The following is a 13,280-nucleotide window of genomic DNA, read 5'->3' as shown; positions in this document are numbered from 1 at the left end:
ATAACACCCTTGGTGCTCATTCACTCAACTCCATCATAAACATTTTTTCCAATATTGATTTATCTATCTCCATATTGCTGTTTTTCTGGTAGTGCTTTAAAGCAGACTCTAGATGTCATATCACTTAACATATCTTTTAATGTAATCAGATTCTTTCTAACTATTTTTGTTAATAATATGCTAAATGAAATTTTTTTTAAAAAAATATTTTATTTATTCAACAGAGAGAGAGACAGCCAGCGAGAGAAGGAACACAAGCAGGGGGAGTGGGAGAGGAAGAAGCAGGCTCATAGTGGAAGAGCCTGATGTGGGGCTCGATCCCGTAACGCCGGGATCACACCCTGAGCCGAAGGCAGACGCTTAACCGCTGTGCCACCCAGGCGCCCCTAAATGAAATTTTATAGTGAAATATTCCCATGATTTCCAGTGGTTGCAGAGTATTTACACTTATGACTGTAATATATTTAACTTTCCCTATTGTTGAGCATTTCATTCGTTTATTTTTCACTATCTTAAATTCAGTTTTGATCTATATTCTTGTCATTAGACCTTTGCATATACTCATTATGATTTCCTTAGAATAAATTTCTAGAAGCAAAAATTCTGGTCAAAGGGCATACTAACTCTAAGGGTTTTTTTTTTATATATATTTGACATCAGGCTATATTTAAAATGAAAAGGTTAATATTAATGGATTAAATGTTGAATTATTCATTAAAGAAAAAATTCTGACAGATAACTTTTAGATTGAATATCTTAGCTTTTTAAATACAGCATGGCTTGTGGTTTGAAGGAATGTTTGCATTTCCTTTATTATGTGTGCATTTCTGGGGAAAAATTAGACTATTTAAATTGTCTTTGCAAGTATTAACTAATTAGTTTTCCCAATAAACCTATTAGCTAGACAATATTATTACTAGTTTCCCATCTTGAAACTACGTTAATGAAATAGTAGAGTTGACTGTCCTGGGGCCATAGCCTATTGATCTTTTAATGCAGATGATCAGAGCACAGATAGACCACATAGGAATAAAAACTTCATAACTGGTTTTTAGTTAGGTTTCCACAAAGAGAAAAGCCAGAGCAAGGAATCAAATTGGATTTGGTTATCAGATCAGAATGAATCAATCCATAACTAATAAATACTCAAAGTGAGTGGAGCCCTTTCAAGCTATAAACCATAGGGGTACATGAGAAATGTCCTCAACAGCTTAAAACATAATAAAATAAATAAAATGTAAACAAAGCAACATTAATGTTGGTATAATTAGCTTTAACCATTTTTCAGCTTATTTGTCAAAGTAGTTTTTAATAAAAATATCATGAAAAATTTAATCCCCACAATGTATATATAAATACACAATGTAATCAGTAAATAATTTTCTCCTAGAAATTGGTACAATTTTCAAGAAACCACTTTTTTCACTTAAAACATTAGGTCTGCTTTTAGTATTTATTAGTCTGTTTTTGGTGACAGTTTCAGAACAATAACAGAATGAATAGTTTGTGCTACTCTCTGTTCTTTGCTAAACTTTTCTACAGATTTCTTACAGTACTGCAAATACATCTCCTTAAAAAGCAATTAAAAAAATAAAAAAACACCACAGAGACTAAATGTTCCTTGCAAAATTTGGTGTAGGAGTCATAGGGAGCAGGTGGTTGATTCAAAGAGCTTTACACTTGTGTATTAAACTATGCAGTACTGAAGTGGGAAGTAAATAAGCGGGCCAGGGAACAGGGGCTTCTAGAAAGCCAAAGGAAAGAATTTACAAGAGGTGGTCAAAGCCCTCTTGGGCAGGTGACTTTGTAAGTACCTATTACATACTGCCTTCTCCTGGCCACACAAGGAGAATAGAAAACAGCCATTTATGAATAGAGATTAGCATAACCCTTTAACCTGAGGAAGTGTGGGAAACTGAAAATCGGAGACTCATTCATTCTCCACAGCCTGTATGAGAACAATATGACAAGAGGGAAAAATCGAGTCAGTTTGAGAGGAAGGGGCAGGGTTTGGCCATAGCTGTGATTCCTTGAGAAAGACTGGAAGTTAACACATTTCCTCGTGTATATACAATGTACGCTAATACCCCAGGACACGTACATTTTGGAAATGAAAAAAATTCCATGTGAAAACTTTTGTAAAAGGGCTGAAATTACATCATTATAATAAAGATACTCTACTTGGATCAATCTTACCGGCAGTCAGTATGGGTCACTTGCTGAGACTTCAGATTCCACTCACCAGAGTGAATGTAGATAACTACAACCCCACTCAAAAATACCAGTTAAAGCTTTTTGGATATACCATTGTCAGGACCTTAACTTAATTTGATTTATCTGGGATTAACTTAAGGAAATCAAAGAAAAGCAATAAATTTTGGAAACCTTGAACAACAAAATAAAATAAGATAACATGAATTGAGTGTATTGAGTTTTCTGCACAATAACTGGACTCTGGGCATCTCACAAATATTTAAAACCATTAATAAGGATGTAATACAGTGTCTTCCATCGTCATAGCACAAGTTGGAATTTCTATTACATTTTACATGGACTATTTCAACAGCTGCTCACTTTACTCTGATTCCATTTTCACCTTGTAGTCAGAATGATCTACTAAAAAGTATAAATCAAATCAGTTAAGTCCCTTATGTAATGTTAGCTGTTTTGTAGTGTTGCTGTTATGATTTATTGGGATAATATGTAAAAATTGCTGAATAAGGTGCCTCATACATGATCATGGCTATAGTCATAGCCGCTGGGACAGGAGGATTTTAGCATCACCATCCGAACACCATAGTCATCATTTCTAGCACTTACTAGCTGATCATTTTAGGTTGAAAGTAGGCACCTTAATGTAAAGCAGTGTGTAGGGTCCAAGGTTTTATTCCACTTGCAGGCTAACAAGTTAACCTGTTATTATTTCAAGGATATTGGTTAAAGACATGAGATTCCTAGGTAAGAGATCAAAGATTTTATTAATCACAGCAAAAGTAATAGAACTTCATTTTTTTTTTCTTGGACAGTTCCCTATCCTTCTCATGCTCAAATTCCACTGGACCAACCCAAAGGGCCTGTATTATTCTGCTCATACTGCTATAGTAAAATACCACAGGATTGGATGGTTTAAACACTAGAAACTTACCTTCTCATATTCTGGGTGGCTGGGAAGTCCAAGTTCAAGATGGTCAGTGTCTGATTAGACCTCTCTTCCTGGCTTTCCTTCTCTCTGTGTCCTCACGTGGTGCAGAGAGAGTGTGATCTCTCTCATCTCCTGATAAGCCCACAATTTTATCAAATTAGGTTCCTATTCTTATGACTTCATTTAACTGTAATTACCTTCTAAAGATCTGATCTCCAGATATATAGTCACATTGGGGGGTTAGAGCATCAATACTTTTGGGAGGACACAATTCCATCCACAGCAAAGTCCATAAAGGATATCTGCACCTACAGTGGGTTGCATTGTAAGAAAGAACACTGATTGTGGAGGCTCTAGTCCTTTTTTATTTTATTAATTAATTTATTTATTTATTTATTTATTTATTTATTTATTTATTTATTTTAAATTTATTTATGTGACAGAGAGACAGCCAGCGAGAAAGGGAACACAGCAGGGGAGTGGGAGAGGAAGAAGCAGGCTCCCAGCGGAGGAGCCCGATGTGAGACTCGATCCGGAAACACCGGGATCACGCCCTGAGCCGAAGGCGGACGCTTAAGGACTGTGCTACCTAGGCGCCCTCTAGTCCTTTTTTAATAAATGGAAGAAAGGCTGCTCTGTGCCTGGAGATGGATGTAACCCCATCCCAAAAGGTTGCTCACTACAAACACAACCCTGAGAAATCCAGCAAAGGCATAGCCAGGTCTTGGCATTCCCAGCACTTAGCAAGAATGAAAAGGGAAGCTTGGGGCTCATGGAAGACCCTTTTCCTGTACCAAGGTGGAGTTGAACGTAGGTGCTTGAGTTTCAGCCTTTCTAGTATTATCAGTATAGTCCTCTCTCTACTTGAATGTCAATTCATGTCAGCAATGCATGTCTTTATTGTTTTATGAAGGAAAGAGGAAGAGAAGCATTACCAAAAAGTTAATACTCCCTATAGTGCCAAGTTGTTCACAGTGATCCAGTGAACAAAGGATGACTCAGAACAAGGAACAACAGAGAAACCAGTATACTCTTTAGTCTCTGTCAGTTTGTTCATTAAACAGAAGACTTCTCTTCAAAGAGAAACTGTTTTGAAGAGGAGAGATATCTAGCCAGCAATGGCAATGTATTTGTTTGTTATATTATTTCTTTTTCTAGAGTGTTTTATGTGAGTCATAAAGTTTCTGTTTTCAGAAATGTAAGTGATCATTCCAATTAGGATCTGACAGGAGCTTGAAAGTAAAATCACACATATAACTAAAATAAATAGATTGGTAGAAAGAACCAATTATTTGGGGTTGTATGAGTTTATTCTTAGCAATGATTTAAAAGCAGTAAGCCCTGCTGGTGATGAGCACGGAGTGTTGTATTAAGTCATGAATCAGTAGATTCTACACCTGAAATAAATGTCATGCTGTATGTTAACTAACTAGAATATAAATAAAAACTTGAAAGACTCAAAATAAATAAATACATAAATAAATAAAAACAGTAAGCCCTACCAGACTGAGTGTTGTATGGAAGTGTTGAATCAGTATATTATATACTTGAAACTAATATTACACTGTATGTCAACTAACTGGGATTTAAATAAAAACTTTAAAAAAAAGTATTTGAAAACATTTTAACCAAAAATCACTTCCCTAAGTTCAAAAATTGTTTTATGTAACAAATCTTATTGGTGTATTTTTAATGAATATAAACCATTATTTATTATCTATTACTTATTTACATGCAAATTGTTGTACAGATAGGGACTGATTATTGGAATAGACCATGAAAGGTATCAAGATGAATGGAGTTTCTTGTCTGATACCAACTTTTCGAAATCTGATCTTTTTACTTATTTTTTAAATATTTCATTTAAATATAAATGCTTAAATTTTAATAACACTTTAATTTGCTTCTCTGTAAGTTAATAGGAAATATAAAATATAAAATTCCATTATAGTTATGTCATATCATCATCATCATCATCTTAACATAGTAGTGATACGTCTATAACATTAATAGAATAATTACCCGTGGGTGTTTACACTTTCCTGCTTTAACTTACTTTATATTTTGATCCAGTATTCCTGGACTATTTTTTGCTATTGTAATATCTCTGGGCACAATAATCAGTATTTGGTTTGGATGCTTATTTTTCTATCCATTGGACACAAGCAATGTGTCACTACTCTTAGTCTGAAAAGCTCTAGTTCTGATGGTCACTCTATAAGCAGAAAAAAACCCAAAAACCTATCTTTGAGTATGGGTGAACTGTAACATGGGTTTGATTTTTAAACAAAAATAATATGTCTAAAATTGTTTCTTTTCCCTTAATTATTTCTTGAAGTGCTTTTCTGTGTTTCTACAAGTTTTATAAGAACTAAAGGTCATATTCCTCAAATAATTAAATGACACAAGCTAAATATAATACTGACATAAAGACCACCTCTATGGGTATGATATAAGCATGCAATGAACTATTGGTTAGTTGTATAATTTAATAGAACCTAAGTTTTTGAAAGTTAAAAATTAAATGTGAATAATTATTTCCATGAAGATTCAAGTCCACTGAATTTAAAGTTTACTTAAAATATATACACCAAACTAACTTTAAAAATATTTTCTTATAAAATTCACAATAATAAAGCTTCATACAAAGTTTTTGTTCGTAAGTGTAAATGTGTGTGGTTATAAATGTGTGTTTTTTCAACTTCTTGACATATCTACTTACTCTAAGGAAAGAAAAATTAACAGGTAATATTTTAGAAATATCAGATAAGAATATTTTTATACAAATATATATTTATTTCTATGTATGCTACAGTGTCCCAAAATTATGCTTTTTAATATCTGAGAAACCACACACACACACAGAGAGTAAAAAAAAAAAAAATTCAATGAACTGAGTTTGAATTATTCAAATGATTCAAAGGAAAGCAGGAAAAGAAAAACAAGGAAATGAAAACAGTAGAGGAACAAAGAGAAGGCTAGTAATAAAATGGTACATATAAATCTGATCATATAAATAATCACATTAAATGTAAATGTTTTAACACAAAGATTATAAGACATGTTTCAGATCAGTTAAAAAAGAAAACCAGATCCAAAAATATGTTACCTATAAGAAAACCAGTTGAGGGGTGCCTGGGTGGCTCAGTTGGTTAAGCATCTGCCTTCAGCTTAGGTCATGGACCTGGGGTCCTGGGATTGAGCCCTGCATCAGGCTCCCTGCTTGGCAGGGAGTCTGCTTCTCTCTCCCCTCTGCCACTCCCCTTACTTGTGCTCACTCTCTCTCTCTGTGTCAAATAAATAAATAAAATATTTTAAAAAACACTAGAAACATAATGATGAACAAAAGTTAAAAATAAAAAGATGGAAAAATATATAGCTTGCAAATGCAAAAAAAAAAAAAAAAGCTGAAGACAAAGCAGACCTCAGAACATCCACCACAGCATTAAAAAACAAGCACTAGGAATAAAGAAAGATACTACATAAGGTTAAGGGTCAACTGTCATTTTCAAGAAGAGATGACAATCCTGTGTGTACACACCTAATAATAGAGTTTCAAAACACATAAAACAAAACAGAGAGGAGGGAATGAACAAATAGACAAAGCTTAAATTATACTTATAGACTCTAAGATACTTCTCTCAGTAATTGATAAAAGAAGTAGAATGAAATCAGTGAAAAATATAGAATATTTGAACAATACCATATAGAACACTTCACCTAACAAGAGTGAAATTCTTTTTATGTGCACTTGAAACATTTACCAAGTTAGCCTATATTCCAAATTACAAAGCAAGCCTTATTAAATTTAACACGCTAGGAATTATTCAAAATATGTTTTCAACCATAACAGAATTAAACTAGAAATTAATTCCTCAAGTATTGGAACTTAAACTTCATACTACTAAATAATTTATAAATAAAGCAAGCTCAAGGAAAATTAGAAAATATTTTTCAGTGAACAAAAATTAAAATGTAACATCAAAATTTGAGGGATATAAGAATGTTTTGAAGGATGCTGCTAAAGAAAAGCCTACAAGAAAATATACAGGCATTAACGCTTACATTGGAAGAGAAAAACAGTTTCAAATGAATAATAAAAGTTACACCTTAAGAATCTTCATTAAAGAAGAGCAAACTAATACCAAAGAGCAGAGGGAAGGGATTATAAAACACATTTGACAAAACTCAACATGTATCTTTAATTTAAATATTTTCTTTAGAAAACTAGGTGTAGAAAAAAAAAAAAAACCTGCCTCAATCTGAAAAAGAACATCTGCAAAAATCTACAATCACATCATATTTTACAGTGAAAATTGAGTAGGCATAACATTAAGAACTCTATACAGATGTTCATTCTTTTCACACCTACTCAAAAATGTATGGAAAGTTATAGCCAGTGCAATATGACAAGGAAAAGAAATGAAAGACTTTTCCATAGAGGGGGAAAAAAAAGCAAAAAAACTGTTCTTATTCTTAAGTGACATATTTGTCTTTGTACAAAATCCCTAAACATCTACAAAACAATTCTTAGAACTCAATCAGCTTAGCAATGTCACAGGATAGAAGATCAATATTCTTTTCAATACAGTAGTATTGAACTATTATTGAAACCAAAAATTTAAATACCATATAATTTATAATACCTTCAAAATACTGAAATTCTTATGTGTAATTCTAACAAAAATTTTTTAAAAATGTGTTCAGGATCTATATACTGTCTACCAAGCTACTTCCCCCGGCATGAGTGGATGAATGGAATATAAACAAGTAGTTTAAAAATAGAAATTTCAGGATTTTTGAATGACTAGATGAACGTAAAAAGAATAGGGAAAGAAATCAAATGAGCAGATAAAAAGATAAAGGAGAGGAAGAGAAATCAAAAGAACGTGAAATTTTCAGCTAAGGTATGTGAGAAGGTTTTCCTTTAAAAAATATGGATGTGAAGAGGAGGGGTGGTTACTGTTGACAGATATGAAGGAAATAAATGCCTTAATTTTGGATATTTAAATTTGAATTAACATAAGACATCTGGATGAAAATGTCTGATTCATAGTAACACATAGAGCTAGAATTACAAGAAAATGGATATTACATGGCTTGAATTATATTAGTATCTCCATGGCAAAGAATAGGTATTACTCAACCTTTACCTTTGTCTCTCCAGGATCTAGCTTTGCATCCCCCATACCATGTTCCTAGTAGAGTCTCAGTGAATGTTTTTTGAAAAAAAAATTACTAATTTTCTAGAAATTTTTATATAATATTTGATGTTTATAAATATTTAAGGGTATTTCCTTTGTGAATAACTATGTAACCCAAGTGGAGATATTTAACTGAAAATATTTCACACCTTCAAGGCTAAATATATGAAGGGTGCTTATAGATTTTTTTGGGGAAAAGAAAATACTTCTCTAAATTAAAGTACAAGAAAGGATTTGTACACAAGAACTACCACATTTTTATCCCGTTGTGACTATTAAAACCTTTGAAGATGAAAGATCTTTTCTAAACCAACACATTTATTTCATGATTATTATGCATAATACTTTCTTTGTTTATTCTTAAAACCTCTGAGTAACTCTTTACAACACCTGCTTGTGAAAGAAGTATTAATATAGGATTTTGCTTTTAACTTTTTATTGACACCACAGAACTTTTAATGCATCATATTAACACTGAAGGTTTCCTTAAATTATACTACATAACAAGTGTAAATTATGTTGCATAATTTTTCTTAGTATTTTACTTTTAAAGACACTGTACCTTATAAAAGTTGCTTTATTTATTCAGCTTTCTTCTCTGTGGATGTTAATTGGTTTAAGCATTGTGGCAAATTATATAGAGAAGAAAATATCTGTTCCTTCCACTGCTAAATTTATTTCCTGGCATCACTTGGACACTAGAAGAAGCTGGATCATTCTACTAAGTACAATAACACCCAAAGGAAAAGTTGGTAAATTCCCATCATGCCATATTTCTAAACAGTTTTCAAGAACATCAGGAAACCAATCTTCCTTCCTTTACTTCTCCTATTATATCCCCAAAGGAGGGCCAATTAACTAACCAGTCACCTGGAAAATCTCCAATATTTCTGTAAGTAAGTCCAGCCCTGGTTGCAGTTATGAGTGGTAAGGTTATGCTAAATAAAGATCTCATGCTCTGGGAGCACACATGACGACACTTAAAGTATGTTTATGTCCCTTTAATTGGGCATTTCTCCTTGCAGGAGACTAGCATTATGCAGACCAAATTAAGCACCCCCCCTTCCCCCAACAAAAACAGGTTAGAGTTGCCATACCCCAGAAATTACCTAATGAAAGCAATTATCAAACATTCCTGCATTCGAACACAACTTACAGTCTTGTATTTCTTTGGAGGCTTGGTTGTGGTTTTCATCTAGGCTACAAGTTTTTCTTTCTTATTTAAATTGACCTTCTCGAGATGATATCCCATGATGATATATTACATTACATAGAAATATTTCTACTGACCTTAGCCTGATGAAAAATAAACATGTTGATTTTCTTCATCTGGTTTAAATACTATGTATCTATCAAATAAGTTACATTATTGGCACATCCCTCTTTTCCATGGCATGGGGCCACATCAAATCAAATTCCCCTTTTTATACTAAAAGATGAAAAGAATAAATCACATTTTAAAGAATCCAAAAGAAAAACTGGACAAAAGTTTTTTTTTTTTTTGTATTTGTCAATGATTTTAAAACATATAAATGGTCAGTCTTTTTTGTTTACCAAGTCAATGTTCCTAAGATCATTTCTGTTTTTGTTTTATTTTGTTTTGTTCTTTGCATATTATGACTTAAAATATTTGATTATATCTAAAACCATCCATGAATACAAATCTTTCTTACATGATTTTTTGTTGTTATATGTGATTTTGTTTGTTATATGTGAGGTAACTGGAAGTGAGTTATCCTAAGGCCTAATTTTAGCAAGGCAAAAACATTCATTATTTATTATTGCTCAATATAATTATTTTAATATCAATTTATCCACATGCATATGAGAATGCTATTGTTTAGGAATGCAAACCAAGATCGAGCTCTTAATCTCCCAAGACAATTTGACAGTGCTCCAAAACTGTGGGAGAAAAAAAAAAGGATGATAATCTAGCATTAGAAATGTTAGAACAACACAAAGAGAACAACTTTAGTTATTAACCACTTCAAATTCTTATTGGGAATCAGGTGGAAAATAAAATGCAAACAGAAAGTTTAAATGATATGCAAGAGATGGTGGGGAAGAAGGCAGAGGAAGGAAGAAAAGACAGAAGGAAAAGAAGGAAAGAAGAAAAAGAAATCATTTTCTATCTCAATACTTATGTTTGCATCTAATGTACCCACCTATAAAACCCAGTCCAAATTAGAAACCTCATTATCATTCTCCAAACTCCTGCTTCCACACCACCTATCCCTACTTGTAAGTCGTGACATTTCTATCACTGAAAACCTTGTATAACTGCCCTTCTTCCACCTTTTTCAACTTATCTCAGTTTAAAATCTCATGATCTATCTCTGCAGACTCTTAAGTGATCTCCTCTTTTACTACAAACTTAATCCTGTCACCACTATCTCTCAAAAAATGCACTTGATCATGGTATTTCTCAGACCAAAAGACTTTGAGAACTTATTAGCACACGGCTCAACTTTCCATCGTATTTCCCCTTATTTCCATTGTCCCTTGTGTTTTAGCCAAATCACAAAATTTCAGCCTTAATGCATTTGCTGTCTCATCTAATTGACAAGCTTGTCCATATTCTTCTCCACTAGAATTTCCTGGTCATCCTTCAAGACTTCGTTCCAGTGTCAACTCACTGAATTCCCTTGGACTCACACAGCCAAACCAAATTCTTCTTATTCTGTACCTAAAATCACTTTGATTACTCCACTAATACATAATTTTTTTTCATCATTTAGTAAATGTAAATGAATCATGAGACAGTGTGACTTTCGAGAGTACAGAAACATAAAATACTTCTTCTCTAATTATTGTCTTCCAGTTGGGCTATGGTATCTCTTTCCTTCCTGTCTCTTAATATCTCAAACATATTCCATATTTTCCTGGTCACTTTTGGTTATGAAAAGGATGTATCTAGTCCAGTACAATTCTTCCAACTTACATGTGATTTAACAGCTCTCTGCACCCTATCTCTGGCCCAAGGAACTCAGGTGGGTTATGGAGCTTGATCTGCTCTTTCATTCTTGTCTTCTCCTGTAGGTTCTAGTTCCTTTGTAATTTGGACTTGCCCAGAAGAGTGAGATGAAAAGGTCAAACACTTACATACTTAACAAGGAAATACAGTCGTAATTCTTGCTGCCTCTTGTTGTGCTTGCTGATGATATCCTTCCTTAAGGGCAATCTGTGGGATCTTCCCCATTGCACAGCTCACTTGCAGGTAAGATTTTTTTTTCTTCTGACTTGATCTCTTGCACCCTCGCATCTGACCTGGTACTGAATCTCTTAGGTGGGGTAAGGGCAGCCTAGCCAATGACTTTCCACAGGAAAACATGAATCTTTGTCATGCTAAAAGGCAGTGCAGAGGTGGAGAAGGGCTTGCTACCTTGTTTCTGACCTTTCTCTCTTTCTTACTCCCTCTCTCTCCAATTTTCCAGTTCCTCTTTCCAGTATTTTTGTAGGCTCAGAGCATTTCATCAGGTCTGCTGCATGCACAACTAGGGCTTGAGATACTAATCTCTTCTTCATGAATAAAACTTTATAAATGATTATTCTGCATACTCTTTACTGAATTTTGGTAGAAGAGGCAAGTATCTCCCTCCCCTGTCCAAACTACTAGCACTGACTCCAATTCAATAACTCAGACCCTGATACTGTTTTCTAATTTGTATAAATCCCCATAGGCTTCTAGTTTAGATAAATAGGGAAAGAGAGGGTACAAGGAGTGGGGAATGGTATTTGAAGAGCAGAATTTTGGAGATCTCTTTTCTTCCTTACCAAGTAGACTGCTCCTCACCTTCTGCTCTCCCCAGTTTCAATTTCATTTTCTGTTTCCGGAAAAAAGGACATTTTCTACTCAACAGCCTCATCACAGGCAATAATTATTCCTTCTGTGAATGAATGAATGGATGAATCAGTCAATCAGTCAGCCTTCTAAGTTTCAATCCTTAGAATGTATACTTGCAGAATGGAATTTACTACAGGGAATTAGGGAACTCACAGAGTTTCTGAAATGCCCAGGGAAATAAGTTTGGAGGCTATAAAACCAGGAACAACACAGACATTAAGTAAACACAACTGCTTTCCTGAAATTGTTGTAATAGAAAACCCACTGCCAATTTGCAATATCTACCACAAAACAAATCTTTGGTTGCTCACTCCCAAATATACCCACCACCCCATATTCAAAAGCAAATCAACAACTCTAGCGAAAACCATGTAATCCTGCCTAATAGATGTAACTATTCACCATACAAATAAAATATCTGTGGAAAGTCTCACCTCCCAAGGAAAGTGTAGATCCATAGTTTACATACCATATATACATACTCCCTAACACTACCTACCACATCCACTGCTAGGTGATTTTTTTTTTTTTTTCTGTCCACAGTTTGGTCACAGTCTTGGTTTTGATATGCTCTAGTCTCTGTACAAAATTATATTTAGTTGTTTTCCACATAATCTGTGTAATATAATAAGGAAATGGGTTTGGAAAAAATATGCATATACCTAAGTATATATATAACTGAGTAAAGAAGAAATTATGGGTATCTACTATGACTTTACTTTTTGGAATTATTCACAAGGGTATGGTTTGTATTTATGACTCTTTCCACTAGTACTATGCATTTTCCATTTGCTCTCAGGAAACATCACTTTAAGACTTTTTGCCAGTTGGTCCAGCTATCTACTGGTGTGAAAAACAAAAAACTGGCTGGCTGAATTTCTCAATTACCCATTCAACTGCTACAATGCATCCATTGTTGGAAGTATTGATTCCTTGTCTTCTAAAACTTCATAATTGGCACTGTATTGAGTCACAGGAATAGAAGCAAAAATTTGAGGAATGGGTCATTTTAGTGCTATAGTGAAAGTACCACTCTCTCTTCCATCCCTTGGTTTCCAGACTCATGCATTCTAAGTGTGGGGAAAATATT

Source organism: Ursus maritimus, unplaced genomic scaffold (genome assembly GCF_017311325.1).
Source record: "Ursus maritimus isolate PB19 unplaced genomic scaffold, ASM1731132v1 scaffold_13, whole genome shotgun sequence".
Taxonomy (NCBI): domain Eukaryota; kingdom Metazoa; phylum Chordata; class Mammalia; order Carnivora; family Ursidae; genus Ursus; species Ursus maritimus.
The sequence above is the reverse complement of the archived record's forward strand: the minus strand, read 5'-3'. Positions refer to the sequence as shown.